Source organism: Peromyscus eremicus, chromosome 3 (assembly GCF_949786415.1).
Source record: "Peromyscus eremicus chromosome 3, PerEre_H2_v1, whole genome shotgun sequence".
Lineage (NCBI taxonomy): Eukaryota > Metazoa > Chordata > Mammalia > Rodentia > Cricetidae > Peromyscus > Peromyscus eremicus.
Genome location: NC_081418.1, coordinates 68,967,920 through 68,986,113, shown reverse-complemented (window position 1 = coordinate 68,986,113; position 18,194 = coordinate 68,967,920). Strand labels below are relative to the sequence as shown.

Sequence of the window (18,194 nt, the reverse complement as noted above, 5' to 3'; positions counted from 1 at the left end):
AATACCCACAATATTAAAATCCTGCTTCAGGTTTGAGCTGTACTTCACAACTCAAAATTTGTAGTTGTTCCTATGAATGCAACAGTTACTAATTTTAGCTACAAGTAAGCCTCCTCCTGTGACTTGAACCAACATTCTCCTTCCAACATCCTCGTGCTGACTTTTCACTGTGCTTACATGAGTCAGTTTAAATGTCCTTGGCCAGGGAAAAGAGCTGTACATGACACCTAAGAGGGACTTTGGAGACCGTGCAATGACTTTCACACAGCAGGTTAGTGTGTGCTTGTGTGAATCCACAGCAGGGAACATGTCCTCATCTCGATGCTTCCGACTAGCCAGAGCTGATTTTCTTTTTGAGCCTCTACACCAGTTCCAAGGATGGCTGGCATGTGCTTGACATCTAGACTCCCATTTTTATACCATTTCTTTCTAATTGTGTTTTTAATTTATGGCTTTTTAATCATTGTTCTGTGTAAGCATAAGATTCTCACGGACATTTTGTCTTTTACTACAGAGAACAACTCACTGATCCAGGGAAATTAGTCCTAGAGAGTAGCTGTTCTGAGACAGGAGGGCGGTGGAAGGTGAAGCCACTCAGGGAGGCTTGAGAGCGCCTTCTCCCTCTGCAGGGAGCATGCGTTGGTGCTTTTCAGTGGGGTTTGTAAAAACTGTGGAGAGGAGACTGTCTGGAGACTTAGTCCGACTAGCTGCTTTGATGTCAAGTGAAAACAGAGCAAAATGCAGAGGTTCTGTTCTGGAGAATCGTTTTAAAGGTCAAGGGTGGCCCCGACTGCCTTGGGAACCTTGGGGGATTCCTTTCACAAGAGAACAGGGTGGAGAGCAACTGGAAGTCACCACTCTGCTGAAGTGAGGCTAGGGAGTGAACCTGTCTCTGAAGGAAGTGCCGAAAAGAGGGAGCCACAACAGCCACAGATAGCCAGCAGGGTGGAAAGTCCTGCACAGGGCCCTACTCAGGCTAGGCTTATGTGACCTGCTTTGCTGACTGAGGCCCTGTATGATCTCTTGAGATGGGGGATGCCTAAGTTAGGGGTGGTCCTCTAATGAGTGAAATCTAGATGTCAGTGGTGCTGTAATTTGTGAGAAAGAAAGGTGTTAGCCATGCCTTATCTGCTGGTTGTTAGTCTCCATGGCTGTACACCAAAGTAGGCAGGGAGGGAGGGGACCAGGCAAGAGGCTTTGAATTTTCCCTAAATATGGGTGGTTTTGTGTCATCCATACAACGTAAAAAGTTTTTAAATGTGTGCAGAGAATAACATTTGGATAGTGTGTACACACATATATATATAATTTAACTTATTAAAAACATAATGAATATACAAAGAAAGGTAACTTGACTCCTGCCTTGTTCCCTTAACTCATTCTAGTTTTATGATGCTTCTATTAAGTGTTTATATTTTGACTTCTAAAATGTTAGCTTTTTGGGTGGTAAAAAAAGTTCAATTTTTGTGTACCTAGTTTCTAACTCCTACAGTTGAAGTTTTCTACAAGTGTGTCTGAAGACACTTGTCTTCGAGACAATTTGCATTTGAGGTCTGGCTTTGGGCTGTTTGATGTGTTTAAGGTGGACTCTCGGATAGTTAGAATCCACAGCAAATGTGCTAACAATTATTTTCGGTGAACTTCAGCCTTCGGCTTGCCAAGATTCAGTGCTGTGGTGGGCTCCAGCCGCTTCTTGAATTGCGTTAATTATTTGTTACATCTGCCCTTTTACGTAGTTCAGGGGTCTGGAGGGAGCTTGATTATTGCAGTTGTTTCAAGTCAGTTTTACACCCTGGGCTGACAACACCATCACACTTTCACACTGTAATGAAAGGGCTGGGGATGTTCTGGGCACAGTTACGGCAGACGCCAGTGAGGAGAGGAGCCTGGGTTTGAAGCCATTCACCCTCACAGTGTGCCCGGTTTTGTGCAAGCAATGAATAATTCCTTCCTCTGCTCAGAAGCTCTTCGCTTTGGTGGATTTAGAGCAGAGGACATACTGAATTCAAGAGCTTTGTCCTCTGCTAGACTTCATGCAGAACGTGAATGTAAAGTTACAGTGTCGGAACTCAGTTCCTCTCTGTTGTTAGTAGTCTGGGCCCAGGTTTTTGGAATACAAGCCCAAGAACATAGTGCTGCTGAGCTGGGAGTAGATATCTCCTGTGAACCAGGCAGAGAACAATCGCAATCAGCTCTCCTCCTCCACACGTGTGCCTGTCTGCTGAGCACAGATGTGCCCCTCCCCGCCACGGTTCCTATGATGTTGTAAACATCATCTCCTGGTCTTTAATTAGCTGTGAGTGTTGTCACTATGGGAAAATCTATCCGTGGTCTGTGTGGGTGGCACATGGTGAGTGAAAGCCCCCCTGACATCTTGGCAGATTGAGAGCTGGGTTAAAAATACTTTTATGGAAAGTATTAACTTTTGTATATTAATATATTTATTTTATTTGTTAAAACCCTTTCCAATAGTTCAGTAAGAAAGAAAAGCAAGAGTTCAGTTGTAAAAGTTTGTGAGGAGTATTAAAGATTTTTGAGGTGTGGTCAAGACAGGATTTTTAGAAGAATTTGAGTGTAGCCGTGAAGGGGTATCCACGCAAGGTCTGCCTTGGTGCTGGTGGGTAAAAGTATGCTGTGATCTAAACTTTTTTTTGTGCCTGGGGCCTTGCCTGTGACTTGTATCTTTTTCAGTGTGATGGGGTGCCACCCTTTGCTGGGCACTGAATTCTCAGTGGCTCCCCATCGGGTCTCATATCCCACCCCGCTGCTGTTCAACACACTGCACAGTGTAGCTCGCGGGGCTGTAAACCTGCATCCATAGAGGCAGCTGCATGGCCACGCAGGCCTGTGTGTTTACCTCGCCGTTACATGGAGCCAGTTCCAGTTAAGATGCCTGCTGCTGGCCATGGCCCTGTTCCCACGAAGGTCTCCAGAGCTTTCATTGCCGTCAATCAAATTTACAGTGTGTCTGCAGCACACTAGTGCCGGGCCTACAAAGAAGAACATGCCCTGTGCCCTGGAGGAGCTCATGTTTTAATGGGTTCTGGAGACCTTGGTGCCTCAGGACATAGTAAGAACTAAGCCTTGCCCTCGTGATTATAGGCTCTGTTGCCAAGTGGTGTGCTGAGAATTTGGTCTGTCCCTGAGACCTCCACACTCTGCCCTGGCCCTCTCTGCTGTTGGCATGCCAAGCCTCTTCCTTGCCGACTTCTTGCTGCAGGGCCCCTTTCTCCACCCTTGGGACATGGTGTGGGGGAGAGAGAGATCTCCTGCTAAGGTGCAGCAAGAGTTAGAGAGGTTCGGAATTTCTTCAGCAGTGGCCTGCCCAGGAGCAGACATCGGCATCGGCATACTGGGGATTGCTGTGGCTGCCTGGTGGGAGTGCTCCCAGAAACATCTGCTCTCTGTCCCTAGTCTGAATATCTCAAGAACATTTGCTAAGCTACAACTTATATCTCAGAAAACCTTGCCAATGTCTAGAAGCTCTTCTTTTCTTTACGGACAGGACAGCGGTGGCGAGGCAGGCATGGCCACATGTGTGCTCACAACTGCCTTCCAAAGTAGTTGGCTTCTTTTTAGGCACGAAAGCCAGGTCACTTTGATGAAGTATGTGGTCCTCTAGATGGTTTTCTCTCTCTGGTATAGAGAGGTGAAGTCTTAAATAAGAAAAGGTTAGTCTAAACAGCGTGGAGAGATTACAGTAATGAGATCAAGCTGTAGTTTAATTGCTTAAAAATAAAGGAAGAAAAGGTTCACAGCTGTTTGTGAGTGGAGCTGCATCAAGGGCAGAGCAACAGAAAAGCCCTCTCCTGGGCCACAGCCAGGTTCCTCTCCCTTCTGAGGAGAGCTTTACAAAGTGTACTCTGCGGCCAGCAGGAAGAAAAGGGCAGCCAGAGAAGTTCAGGGTGGATGCTGGGAGGAGCCTGGACTCAGGCCTGATTCCAGGCTCTAGGCCTCCAGGTCAGAGGTGTAGAGCTCAGAGGCAGATTGGGACACTTTCTCCCAAGACCAGTGTGTATGTTATAACTTGGACGGACAAATAACTCCAGGGTTTAAATGCTGTGAAGTAAGTCCAAGGGTCCCAGGAAACCCCGGGCCACAACTCCATCGGCCACCTGTCTTATTTCTAAACCAGGCGAGTTGAAGACAAGTTCACTTTTCCCCTGTTGGGGTCAGGGAAATAACAAAATGTGAAAACCTAACTGGAAAAAGGCCCTGGGATTTAAATTAGAAATCAACTGAAAAGCATGTGCCTCTCAGTCACACTGACTGACTTGAGTTTACAGGTAACCATATACACCAAACTTTCTCTACCCCACAGTGGTCACCAGACTGTTAAGTCATCTGTGACACTGATGGAACCACAATGTCTATACTACATTCTGTTAGAGAATTTTGAATTGGGGACCTGATGTCTAGCACTCTGGGATTTTCTTGGAAATGCATGAATTCACAGGATTTACCGGTAGAGGACTTAACCATAAAATGAGGCATTTGCCAGTATACAGTGTTCATAATATCAGGCACTGTGTCAAAACTATGCCCAAGGATGACTCGGTCAATGGTCTGGGCCAGCAGTGCAGGGCTTCTGCACCTCCAAGGAAAATACCAGAACTGTTAGGTGAGTCTAGCTTGTGTTTTCTCCTTCAAAATTCCCTAGGCCTTTAATTCCTGTGTTACCTATGTGGAAAGGCATCTAAAATTTCAATCTATATTTCTGTACTTAGCCCACTCATGAGACTTTTCATGTGGCCTTAGTAAAGCTTTATTAATAGATTCAAATTTTATTATTAGAATTCTAGCAACGGGGCACTGGGATTAGGGCAAGGGCCAGAGGATAGCTTTTGCATAAATTAGATTCTAGTCAAATATTTGGTATAATTAATATGATAGAGGGGCCTTTAACTTTCTCCTGGACAGTGCTAATAAGACAGGAAAACAAATTCAGTGAGGGGTTGTTTATCCTAACTGGGCTTTGTTCGATCCAGCCTTCCCTGCCTGGCTTCTGTGGTCTGGAAGATGAGAGCCTGCGTGGTTTGCCAAGTGGACACAGACCCAGCATTTTCTTCTCTGCATAGCTGAGGACGGTGGTGGTGTGGCAGAGGCTGCTAGTCTGGGTGAGGCCTACACAAAGGGCTTACCTGGAAGGAACAGCCATCGTTTGGAATAGAGCCTGGCCCCACGTGCCTAGATTTTCCAAATGCTAACTCTCTTTGGTTCTGATTGAGCCGAGGCCAACTTTGGCTTGCATGGTATAGGGCTTTTTTTCAGAAGTTTTTTTTTTTTTTTTTTTTTTTTTTAAACAAGGCTGTTGATCTCTTTGAAGTCATAAAATGAAATCACAAACTGACTTTTCAAGTTAGAATATTGAAACAATGACAGCAGAGCCAGCAAGGTGGCTGCCATAGAAGAGGCCGTCCTGCTGTGCTGGAGCCCGTACCTGCCATCTGGTAACAAGCAGGAGCTTTTCCAAATAGAGATCGGGCACCACTGGCTTGATGGTGGCCGCCGTTTGCGGTGGATGCTTTCTCTCCCAGCTCTGGCCTGCCATGCCAAGGCCCTGCCAGTGTTCCTTTATAAAGCATCGAGCCATTTTTTAAAATTTTTCTGGTGAGATATGTTTCTGTCCTAGTCAGAATTCAAATAATGAAAGGTAATGTGCCACATAGTCAAAGTTGTTGTGCTGGAGATGGTTTTCTGAATTCTGGTTCTCTGCTGAATGGGCAGTGGCAAGGACTGTCTCTTTCCCTTGCTTCTAGCTCATAGACAGATTCCATAAATGGTGCTTTCTGTTCACAAGGTAGGACTAAGGACTGAAAAAGCATTTGCTCTTGTAAGGTTCTTACATAATTTCCTTTTAGATTTTATGTTGGTTTCCTACTCGCCAGTTAACAGAAAATGCTGAGCTTTGAAATATATTTTATTTTTCTGTGGAAAAATAGCTTACTTAAAATTAAAAGATGGAAATAAGGAAATGTGTAGCCAGATTTTTCTGGCCATCAAGTAGTGTTAGTTCCATACCTTTTGTGATGCACTTAAATTTTGCCTACCTCAGTCATTTGTAGTTTTAAAGAATGATAATTTACAAGGTGCCTCATTTTTCTAACTCTTGACAGTTACTTCTCATCGTAGACTGGTTGACCTTTTAGGAGAACTTTAGAAATAGAGCACTCTGGGAGTCCAGAGAGGCATCGTGCTTCCCCACCCATTACATTTAAAATTCCATCATGCCACCTTCAGACAACATTCCCCGAAGCCTCCCTCATGTCAGAAAGACTCCTATAAATTGGAAACTATTTACTTAGGGAACTTCAAATGTTACTGGAAAAACATTTTTGAAATGTCAGATTATTTGCATAGTGGTGAATCAGATTTCTGGGGAAAAAAATGTAATCCCAGATATTTGCTTTTTTCTAATACCCATGATATGGGGAAATACTTCAGACAGAGCACACTGAATGTATTATTGTATTTTTGTATTGTAACTGCTACTCAGTTGGTGGTTTTGTTTTATATTTTAGTTTAGCTTCAACCCAAGTCAAAAATGGATGCAATTTATTTTTATTATTGAAGATACTTGGCTTCTTCTCCAAGCATAGGGACTCTAGATTGCAAAGCTACTTAATGGTGTTGGCCAGTGATCACAAGGGTGACTTCTTGTGAAATCTTTATTGTCTTTTGCTACCAAATCTCCCTCCTTTCTCTTTTTCCTCCTGTATTCAGGGGAAATATTCTAGGCAGCTAAAGGAGAGTGCCTTGTTTGTTTGTTTGTTTGTTTGTTTGTTTATGCCACAATTCCTACTCTATTTTCTATCTACTGCTGGACCCTCCAGTATCACTGGATAAATGAGCAAACAATCCATATTTTTAAATGTACTTTTAGATCCTCAAATTCTTTTTTTTTTTTTTTTTTTTTTTTTTTTTTTTGGTTTTTCGAGACAGGGTTTCTCTGTGTAGCTTTGCACCTTTCCTGGGACTTACTTGGTAGCCCAGGCTGGCCTCGAACTCACAGAGATCCGCCTGGCTCTGTCTCCCGAGTGCTGGGATTAAAGGCGTGCGCCACCACCGCCCAGCAGATCCTCAAATTCTTATAAAATAAAATGACTTAGAATAAAATATGGTAATATATTCTATTCATTATTTGGAATTACAGGCTAAGATCAGCTCTTCTTTGTAATAGGAAGAAACAGCAAGATATAGGAAAGGATTAAGTAATTAAATTAGCTTAAACCCTTGAGTGGTGAGATATCTACCTTGGAATCTGTTCATGTAGTAAAAAAGAGAATTAAATAAGCTTGGTAATGCATCCCAGCATCTTTCCCTGTCTCAGGGCTTGAGAGGATGGTGTTAATTTCATCAAGGAGCTTTGTCCTTAGCACCAAAGAAGACTTGTTTGTTTTTTCCTTTATCCAAAATGTTTGGAATCTGGCATTTTGAAATATTTGTATATATATAAGTAAGATGCTTTGGAGACCCAAGTCTAAACACGAGATTCATTTGTGTTCATACGCACTTTGTACACAAGCTGAAGAGAATTTATGCCATGTTTTTAGTAATCTTGTCTGTGGGACTTTCAGATTGTTATGTTACTGCTGAAAAAGTTAAGATGTTTAGGAACTTTTCAGAGAAGGGGCCCCTCTGCACAGTGAGAAGAATACTCAAGGAAGGACAGAGCAGATGGTGTCCTTCTTCAAGGCTGGGCTCAGGTTGCTTTGGAGAGGGCATAGATGCAGTTCACTGGAGACAGCAGAAAATTGTGTAGACTTCCTGAGTCACAGCTGGTCTACATTTGCTTGACTCCTAGGAAACAACTCTGAAAGATACAGGAAGGCTGTGGCTGGGGACAGGTGGGATACCCCTATGGACACAGAACCTGTAAACATTCTGTGTTACATTGAGGACTCATGGAGAAGTAATCACTGGGCTCTCAGTGAAGCCCTGCCATCCCTGTTGGATGTGCAGCTAGGGTAAAGCATCACCAGAGGTACTCAAGAGCAGACATTGCACTACTCAGGGAAAATGAAGCAGGTGCTCTAGTCCAAAGGAACCACAGCCATGTTCCTGCAGCGCCCTCTACTGGCAACGTCTAGCAAGGCACTCACCATACAGAATAGTTTAGAGTTCAGACTGTTATTATAAAGCAACTAAGGGGTGAAATTGGAGTTGAGTGATGTTAAGTTTATAACTAACATGACCCCAAACCATAATTTGGCCAAATGTGTTCCTTTCATTGTCAAGAACAGCAAAATGTTGTTACATGAAAATCAGTGGGACATCATTTCTCTCATAGGCTGTTCACACTGGCAGTTTAAGTTGAGCATTCAATTTTAAAATGTATTTGTGATAAAGAGAATAATTTTGACACTCTATAAATGTGCACTTATTAATATCAAGAAATACTCAGCTTGACTTACTAAGGCAGCTCTCTGACTATCCTTGTAGACGTTTGGCTTTATATGTTGTCTGTAGTTATTGGCTCTTCTCTGTAAAGGATACTCTGGTACTGAAAACACATTTGCCTCTTATTTGGCTTTCTCAATCTCATACAGCAAGGAACAGTGACCTCAGTCCTTTTCCCTTTAACATGCCACATACTTGAAGGTAACTGACTTTCTGCCAGACACTAGACACTTTTGATTAGTTTAATTTGTAACTTCTCACTGTTCCTCTTCTTGGTCCTAAGTCAGGAAAGTAAATAGGGATGTCTGGTAGGGTGTATCTACCATTCATCATTATACATACATTTATGTGTTTTATCTTCTTAAATAGAAGCTTCATAAAATTAATGCATTAGCAGAAGTGTTAATGTAAAGTGAAATTTTGCAGACCTAAATTTTACAACATGGTAACTAATGAGAGCACTACTGTAGAGCAGGAGGTCAGTGCTGTGAGGTCTCATCATGATGCTCTACTGTAGAGCAGGAGGGTCAGTGCTGTGAGGTCTCATCATGATGCTCTAGTGTAGAGCAGGAAGTCAGTGCTGTGAGGTCTCATCATGATGCTCTAGTGTAGAGCAGGAGGTCAGTGCTGTGAGGTCTCATGATGATGTTCTGTAGAGCAGGAGGTCAGTGCTGTGAGGTCTCATCATGATGCTCTACTGTAGAGCAGGAGGTCAATGCTGTGAGGTTTCATGATGATGTTCTGTAGAGCAGGAGGGCAGTGCTATGAGGTCTCATCATGATGCTCTCCTGTAGAGCAGAAGTCAGGACTGTAAGGTCTCATCATGATGCTCTCCTGTAGAGCAGATCAGTGCTGTGAGGTCTCATCATGATGCTCTACTGTAGAGCAGGAGGTCAGTGCTGTGAGGTCTCATCATGATGCTCTACTGTAGAGCAGAAGGTCAGTGCTATGAGGTCTCATCATGATGCTCTACTGTAGAGCAGGAGGTCAGTGCTGTGAGGTCTCATCATGATGCTCTACTGTAGAGCAGGAGATCAGTGCTGTGAGGTCTCATGATGATGCTCTAGTGTAGAGCAGAAGGTCAGTGCTGTGAGGGCTCATCATGATGTTCTACTGTAGAGCAGGAGGTCAGTGCTGTGAGGTCTCATCATGATGCTCTCCTGTAGAGCAGGAAGTCAGTGCTGTGAGTTCTCATCATGATGCTCTAGTGTAGAGCAGGAGGTCAGTGCTGTGAGGTCTCATCATGATGCTCTAGTGTAGAGCAGGAAGTCAGTGCTCTGAGGTCTCATCATGATGCTCTCCTGTAGAGCAGAAGTCAGGACTGTAAGGTCTCATCATGATGTTCTACTGTAGAGCAGGAAGTCAGGGCTGTAAGGTCTCATCATGATGCTCCAGTTGGACACTTCCTGAGTGCTGACATGTATCAATTCATTTGTCCTCATGCTGCCCATAAACGATGCAAGGACTTTTTTGTTTCCACTTTTCAAGTAGAAACACTGAAGCAAAATTGAGTTTCCCACACCTATGAAGACTGTGGGCACTTGAATAAATCACACTGCCTGAAGGATCAGTGGATCCAGGCTCCTCTTTCACTACACTGTCTTCTGACAAGACAGAATGAAACAGCAAATACTGGAGAGGTAAGCTGAGGGCAGGAAGCTGTCTTTCTCCCTGAACTTGCTTAGGTTTTACAGCCTCCAGAGCCACAGAAGGGGAGAGCCTCGGGCCCACCCAAGATGGCTGTATAATCAGCAGAGACACCTCCTACCAGGGAACTAACTGTACCTCCAAGCTACATTCTCTTGGTAATGGCAAGTAAGTCCAAAATAACTGAGGTTCCTCCAAGGGAAATTCTCTGTCTTGAACCTAAAAAATGTGTGCAGGAGAAAAAAATAATAATCTCCTTAGAAAATGTATAAGCTCAGAGCAGCTGATGGATTTACAGCAGGAATTTGCACTAGCCGAATTGAGTGGTCAGGAAAACATTCAGTTCAGCCAAGAATCTGGGCATGTAGCAAAGGCAAGTGCAGATCCTTTGTGTGGGAGCCTCCCTTAATCCGAACATTAAAAACCCTCACAGAGAATTTCTCAGTTAGCTTCCAGTTAAATTCTCAAAGCCTAAGAAAACAAGTTACCATGAAAGGCAGTCTGCAGAGCCAGTCTCCGAAGGCCACAGATACGGAGCCATCAGACACAAAGACACTGACTGTCAGCAAAGTAGAAGAGGAGACCAGATGTATGCCTATGGAGCAGAATTGCTAAAATAGCGAAGAGCATTTGCAAAAGACAATATGACATAGAAATAAAAATACAGAAGATAAAACTCCTGTAGGTAGCTAATTGTACATTAGACAGAACCAGAGAAAGAGTTAACTAGAAGGTTAAATTAAGCAAACTATTAAGAATTTAATGCTGCACAACAGAAACATACAGGAACTATGTGAAAGCTAAGACATGGAGAACAGCAAAATTTGCAGAAATGACTAGAGAGTCTGTCCTCAGATTAAGAACACAGCAAATTGCAGACCGAGTGTTTTCTGTGTATCACTTGTGTGTGTTATGTATAGGTGGTGTATATGTGGAGACCAGAGGCTGAAGCTAGGTGTCTTCCCTATTGCTGTCAGCCTCATTTTCTGTGATGAGGTATTTCACTGAACCTGGAGCTCACCATGTCACTAGCCTGGCTGGCCAGTGAAGCCCTGGGATCCACCTGAATCTACATGCCCTCTCTAAAACTGCTACCCCCGGCTGTTACATGGGTCCTGGGGATCAGTCACTTTACCCACTGAGCTCTCTCCCTAGACTCTGGTGAGAAATGTAAAACCATCTATACCTTAAGTACCCAGGAGAAGTGCAGAGCACGGTGACAGGAGGGCTGTGGTGCTCAGAGACAGTTACAGGAACAGCTTAGCTGGCAGATGTGATTGCAGAAGTAGACAACCAGGAAGCCTTGTCTGGAGTGCTGGGAGTGTCGCAATCAGCCTGCCACTGTGTGCTACTTCTTCCAAAAGTGAAGGTGTGGATAAGGCCATTTTCAGACCAGAGGAAATGGACCAACAGATCCTCACAGAGGGGACTCTAGCATATGGGGGTTCTTGGGATAAACCCCAGAACCCCAACAGGGAAGGGTAGACTCTGAAGTATATACTTTGGAAAGAAGGAAATTGATCTCAAAAAAAGAAAAAAAAACTACAGCTAAACAAAGCATCAAGAAACGAAGTGGTAAATAGATCAGCAACTCTAAAGCAACATTAACTGTGTTGTGAGCTTTAAAACCCCATCATAGTGGAGAGCTCCTGCTGTTTCTTCCAGTTACTCAGTGGGAGGGTCTCACAGCATGATGAATCAGTAGGTATGTGTGGAGGCCAGAGGTCAAATTCAGGTGTCCTCCTCAATAGCTCTCCACCTTACCTTTTGAGGCAGGGTCTCTTACTGAACCCGGTGTTCACCCATTTGGCTTGGCCCACCAGCCAGTGAGCTCCAGAGCTCTGACTGTCTCTGCCTCCCCAGCATGGGAGTTCCAGATGTATGAAGCTGTGCACTTGGCTTTTTACATGCATGCTGGGAACCTGGACTCAGTTCCTCGTCCTTGCACAGGACGTATCTCTTCAGATCTAGGCCCACATTTTTAAGACATAGAATGGTTGATGATTAAATGAAACACATACAAAGTACTTACGTTGTGCTTGGCATGATAGTAAGTGCTCAGTAAATTTTGGCTGCTTTGTCAGGCCTTGGACTATATTGGTATCTAAAAGTAGAATTTAGAATAGAAAAACCACAAAAATGTCAGTAAAGAGATAACACATTGGGGCATGAAAACATTTATTTTATGTGCTGATAAAATAACCATGCTGAATTCTTAGCGAATTGTTCACCATGAGCTGAGTCAAGCCTGCAGTCCTGCCTATCTCTGTCTTTGGTAACCTGTCATTCATGAGCAACACTGCCATTTCCTCAGACTGCTCTGTGGGAGGCTCTCAGGGCATGGTGACTCGATAGATATTTGCTTTACTTTTACTTTCTGATGTTGAGAGATTGAGAAAAAAAGCCAAACTGCTGTCTGTCATTCTTCACATGTTCCAAAAAGAACTTAGTGAATTTACATTTCAGCATGTTCTAGGACAGCTCAAAATCTTATCTTCTGAAAGGACAGCAAATGCTTTGGCATGCACCTGTTAGTAAAGAGTTGTGGAGGTGAGGGATTGAATAGGAACAAATAATAATGACATCTAAGTATGGAAATGTCACAAGATAACCCATTTCTTTGGATAGTAACTACAAATACAATAAATAAATAAAAAGAATAGTAGAGGTAGTTCCAACTTAGAGATGGATACATTTGGAAATGTCACAGTACAACTCTTGAGTCATGGGACCTAGGACAAGGAATGTAGGCAGAGAACAAGAGTGCATTCACAGTCATTTTGATGGTGAAAACAGAGAGAGTAGGGCCAAACAGTAACCCGAAACTCATTCGAGCATACACAAGAGAACTTTCCAGACCAAAGAATCCGTCTGCACTGGAGTTTAACCCACTACTTTGGCACTTGTGTTCCTGGCACACAGAAATGTTTCCAATGCCTTCTGTGAAATCTCTTGCTCATGTTCAGATAATGCATTCGTTTTCTTTTCTGAATATTATTGTCCAAGAATTTATTAAAGACTGCACTCCCAGGAGTACCATTGGCAGGGCCACTCCTTACTACTGCCACGTATATGTGACATGAACCACTGCCTTTTACTAAGTGACTTTATATTAAATACTGTCCAGCCATGCTTTGGTCTATTGCACAATCCAGGTTGTCTTTTGAAAGAGAAATTCCTCAGGTTGCGCCTGCATCCCCTTCTCACCTACCTCCAGTGACTGACTACGTATGATAGAGACCCTACTTCCGAAGCTCTGACTGGGGGCTTCAGAAGATGCTGTGGTGAGGAGACCCTTCTTCTGTTCACAAAGAGTAGAAACGAGCAGCAGGTTTGAGTATAACTAACATCTAACAGAAACCAGCCTGTGGTGATGGAATGTTCTCTGAAAACCCAAAGGAGGAGGGGCAGCATCTGAGCACCATGAGCGATGGGTCCCTACACACGTCACTCAGTATTGCTGAGCTGTACCCTCCACAGTGTTTGGCTTACGTTGTACAAATTACAGCAGCGGTCTTGGGAGTGAAAATGATTTGTTCCTCTGGGTATAGTAAAGCCTACCTGTAATTCTAGCCCTCAGGAAGTCTGAGACAGGAGGATTGTGAGTTTTCAATACCCTGTACTGAAAAGAAAAAGATTTATTGAAAATATATTTGTGAGAAAAACAAGCTTTTACTCATGTATTCATAAACATTGTCATTGAGTCAGCAAATCCACATTGCTGGGCATCTTCCCAACCCATGAGGTGCATCCTTGAGTCCAACAGCTTTACCTCTGTGGCTTGCAATGTGTGTAATTAATAAGAAATAATAATAATAATAATAATAATAATAATAATAATAATAATAATAATATAGCACGTAGTAACACAATTTAACTTGCAACAGACAAGTATTTGTTGCTCCTGCTACCACTACGTTAATCCATTGGAGGACTCTGGAAAGGAGAAGTTTCATTGGTCTGATGTGAAAATTCAAGAATGGTGGTGAGGAGAGAGGCACTAACACAGAGGCTGGGTGGGAAACCTCCTTCCAATAGACTTAGCAATGTTTGCAGAGGCTGCACTGGAGCAAGGGGCATGGCTGATCCTGTTAGGGGCCTGAGTGCCAGGTAGGGACGGTCAGAGACAGTGACAAACCATGGGAAGCAATTGGAGTTTTTAAGCAGTGAAGCAAGTTGATGAGAGAAAGCCTGAGGGATGCTAATGTTTCAGTGATGCAAAATGAGTGCAACAACAGAGTGGGCCTGAACGCTGAAGGAGGTCATCGCCACGATGAGGAAGAACAGTCTCCGGGGATAAATTGAAGGCCTCTTCTGTTTAGTAAATTTATCATGGGAACTTTAAAACTAAATTTCCCAAGTCTTGACATAAAGTACACAAATTCTAAGGGTAGCCAACTAAGTTTTCAAATGGTTGTTTCACATTTGCGCCTTGGATAAACACCATGTGACACATTGACAGCACTGGTGTTGGGGATTGAACAGAAAATGCAGTGAGCCTGCATGCACATAGCCCTTGGGGAAGGATGCCCCAGTGCCTGGGGTGAATTCATAGTGCCAACCCTTTCACTTCTGGCTCCTGGGCCTTCACTGCCCCCCCCCTTCCTCCCAGCAGCCAGTACTACATTAACCAGATGGCAGGAAGAGAGGCAGACTGTGTCTAGAGTCTGCCTGTCTTCCTGCCTTCTCTCTAAGTGGGGAGACACCAGCATTTACCCTAATGGCCCCAAGCAGGAGAGAAGCACATTTTATATCAAGCCTGGGCTTCCTAAAAGGAAACAGTAGAAATATTTACAAGTGACTTTAGTGTGGCCAGAACATACGCACACAAAGCACAAGGAGCAGCCCTGCGGCCAGTGTCCAAGAGGCTCTCTGGCTCTGGGTGGCACAGGCCCTGCAGCGGTGTGTGTGTGGTGGGGGGCAGGTTTGGGGGGGCTGTTGGGCAGTGCATTTGCCTTTTCCTCTGCAGGGTGACTGCAGGTAACTGGACTGCCAGGAACTAGTTAAGTATCCAGGAATCGGTTCTAAAAGACACGGGTCTGGTCTTCCCTCGTTCGTTCGTGCCTCTGTGACTACACTGGGCTTAGTTCTATGCCAGAGCCAGTAGGAAAGACTTTACAGATGAATGGTGTTGATTGAGAAAGACATCAATAAAAGTAACGTTTTACACACTTAAATGTGTGCTGGAATAGATGCCCTGGGAAGCAGATTTTTGTTTTCTATGGTTAATTAGATTGTAGCATGTTTCTTTTTTTTCATAAAAATCTTTTTATTTATTCAAGTTTTAAAAGTAAAGATAGACACTTACGTTTTCATATAACTGGAGCAGCCCAATAAGAGCCACACAAGCAAAGAGAAGATGGAGGCTGAGGAGAAATAGAAGGCAGAGAATGCAAGCCTTTTTCACTTTAATATTGACAAAGTTGAGTGTGGAAGGAAAAAAAAATTTATATTAAGGAAGTTCATATAAATTATATGAATTGCAATTTTTAAAGTCAAAATGAAATGTTCTGCACAGAACAGAAGATATGCCTAAGCAACATATCATACTTGTAAAAAGCCACTGAAAGTCATGAATATTAGTAACAAATGAAAAAGCTGAATTCTGTAGCAGGCTGAGTAGAGACTTTAGTTTGGTGTTCTAATAAGCTCGATATTGTAAACAATTCTTATACAAAAGCAACAACGGCAGGCACATTGGCCTAGAAAGGCTTCAGAGGCTTGTGCTCTGCTCTTGCTTGGCACGTAATCTACTTTGTTTTGTTTTTTGAGACAGGGTTTCTCTGTGTAGCCCTGGCTGTCCTAGAATTCACTCTGTAGATCAGGTTAGCCTTGAACTCACAGAGATTCACCCACCTCTGCCTCCCAAGTGCTGGGATTAAAGGCTTGTGCCACCATACCCAGCCATTATCTACTTTCTAATATGGTAAAATTAATACATTCATAAAAGGTTGTGCAAAACTACTGCATTTACAAAAACAGCACAAAAGTGAACGCAATAGTCAGTGCACGTGCACGCCCATTCACATCCTCAGAGAAAGCTGTCCCAGCACTGCAGAACTAAGGAGGAGCGTGAGCATCAGTGACAGCTGGGAAGCGCCGGAGTCCCACAGGTCACACCAGAACAGGCAGATATGGCCCAGGTAAGATGCTGTTGTTACAGCTGGAACAGCGGGTGTAAGACCTTCGAGTCCAAGCAGTTATTCAAATCCTGCAGCATTTCTACTTGTGTTTGAATTATGGGACTTGTCTTCCTATTTGTGGTCTTAAACTTCTGTCTTGCAAAATCCAAAAGGAAAATACAGAAGAAGCAGTACAGCCGAGTTTCAGTTGAGTAAGTAAGAGCAGCATACAAAGCTGTAATTAGGAGGAAGTAAGGAAAGCAAGAACATTAAAGCTGGTAAACTTGCTTGTGACTTGTTGGAGCCAGCCCTACACCAGCTAGGTGATATGTACAATTATTGTCACGTCAGTTACTCAAGTGTCTGTTACACGTCCTTTGCACCAGTGCACTGTTAAACTAACCAAAACCTCTACGTATGCGTGCTCCCTTACAATGGCAGCACACACTGCCACTACCCACAGAGCTGTCGGTTTCCAATGACAGTGAAAGGAAGCAGAAACGCAGTAAGGAGAATGAAGGACATTAGGAGACCCCTGCAGTTGAGCTCTTTTAATCAGCCAGCTTGCAGCAACCAGGGATGGTTTCCTCTGTGGAAGGTGCTGTGGAGTGGGAAGTGGTCACCCGAGACCTCTGTCTTATCTGGGATGTGCGGGAAGCTGCTTGTTCTTCATCTTTGCTCCCACTGTGTTGTGATCCCCAGAATCAAAGTACTTCTGCACTTTCAGCAATTGTTTCCTACAAGAAAAGTGGAGCCACCAGGCTTTTGTTCCGGTGAGGATGCCTTGCTTTTACCTTTGCTTCCTCAGCTTCCTCTGGACCAGTCACTGTATCTTCCACTTCCTTTTGCTCCTCCAACACTCCCTCAGGGACTTCCACAGACACCGCGTGCCTTCTATCCCCATGTCTCCCACCAGTAACCATTCTTTACTTTTCAAAATGAAGATGAGGATTGAAAGGCAGGCGTGGTGGTGGATGTCTTTGATCCCATCTACTAGGGAAGCTGAGACAGGAGGATTGTGAGTACCAGGCCACCCTGTGCAGCTGTCTCAAAAGTAAAAAGAGAGCTGAGAGTGTAGTTCAGTGAGAGTACCTGCTGAGCATGCATGAGGTGCGCGCGCGCGCGCGCACGCACACACACACACACACACACACACACACACACACACACACACGCACGCACAGATGAGGAGGGGAGCAAATCAGACACAGAAGGCACTCTGTTTCAAGAAAGTTTAATCCTGAGATAGGATTCAAGGCTGACTCTCCTTTGTACTTTTGATTATCAACAGATTTTTTTAAAAGATGACAGTTGAGCTGCTGGAGGGGTGGAAAGGCCCATGGCCCTCTGGTGTCTTCTCGCTATGAATGGATTAGCCTATGTCTTCTCTTCCCACTCCATCCCATCTTTTTGCTCAAATTCGGTGGTTGGTGGTATGAAAATGTGAACACTGTTTCATTTTAGGTTATCCTCTATTGAAATCTGTCTTTGAGATTACAACAGTTTGGGGGTCTTTGGTGTATTTTTCCCTACTAATAGGAAATATGAAAATACTGTTTATGTAGTCTTTTCTTTTGCTAATATTATCAATTATTTCCTGAATGCACCCCTGAAGTATGACTTTCTCCTGTGTAACTATTTTATTCTTACCTAAATCAGTTCACCAAATTAAGAAACAAGGGTTGAGAGTGTGAAAGTCAAAAGGGGTGAATCAACTCTCTCAGCAAATATTCTGATAGTGGGCAGATCACTTTCAGTTTTTGGAGTACCAGTTTTCCAGAATTTTCTGTCACTATTTAAAAACAACTCAAAGGCTGGGGCTTAGTAGAGTGATTGCCCAGCAAGTATGATGCCCTGTGTTTAATACCCAGCAAAACAGTAAGTAAATAAATAAAAAGTTCACAACAGTTCTAAGACATTAGATTTGAATGACTTCTTGGAGATGATATCAAATGCACTGAGAACAAAAGAAAATAGATGACATCTTAAAACTGATGCACAGTAAAGGAAAGATCCAGTGCAAAG

General features: G+C 43.6%; 1 protein-coding gene and 1 pseudogene across 1 annotated transcript in view; one reads left to right on the top strand and one right to left on the bottom strand.

Moving 5' to 3' along the window:
- The window catches only part of Jazf1 (JAZF zinc finger 1), a 315,105-nt gene that overhangs the window by 101,669 nt on the left and 195,242 nt on the right, over positions 1-18,194 (top strand). The window lies entirely within an intron of this gene.
- On the bottom strand, positions 16,205-17,092 carry LOC131905559 (cAMP-regulated phosphoprotein 19-like; annotated as a pseudogene).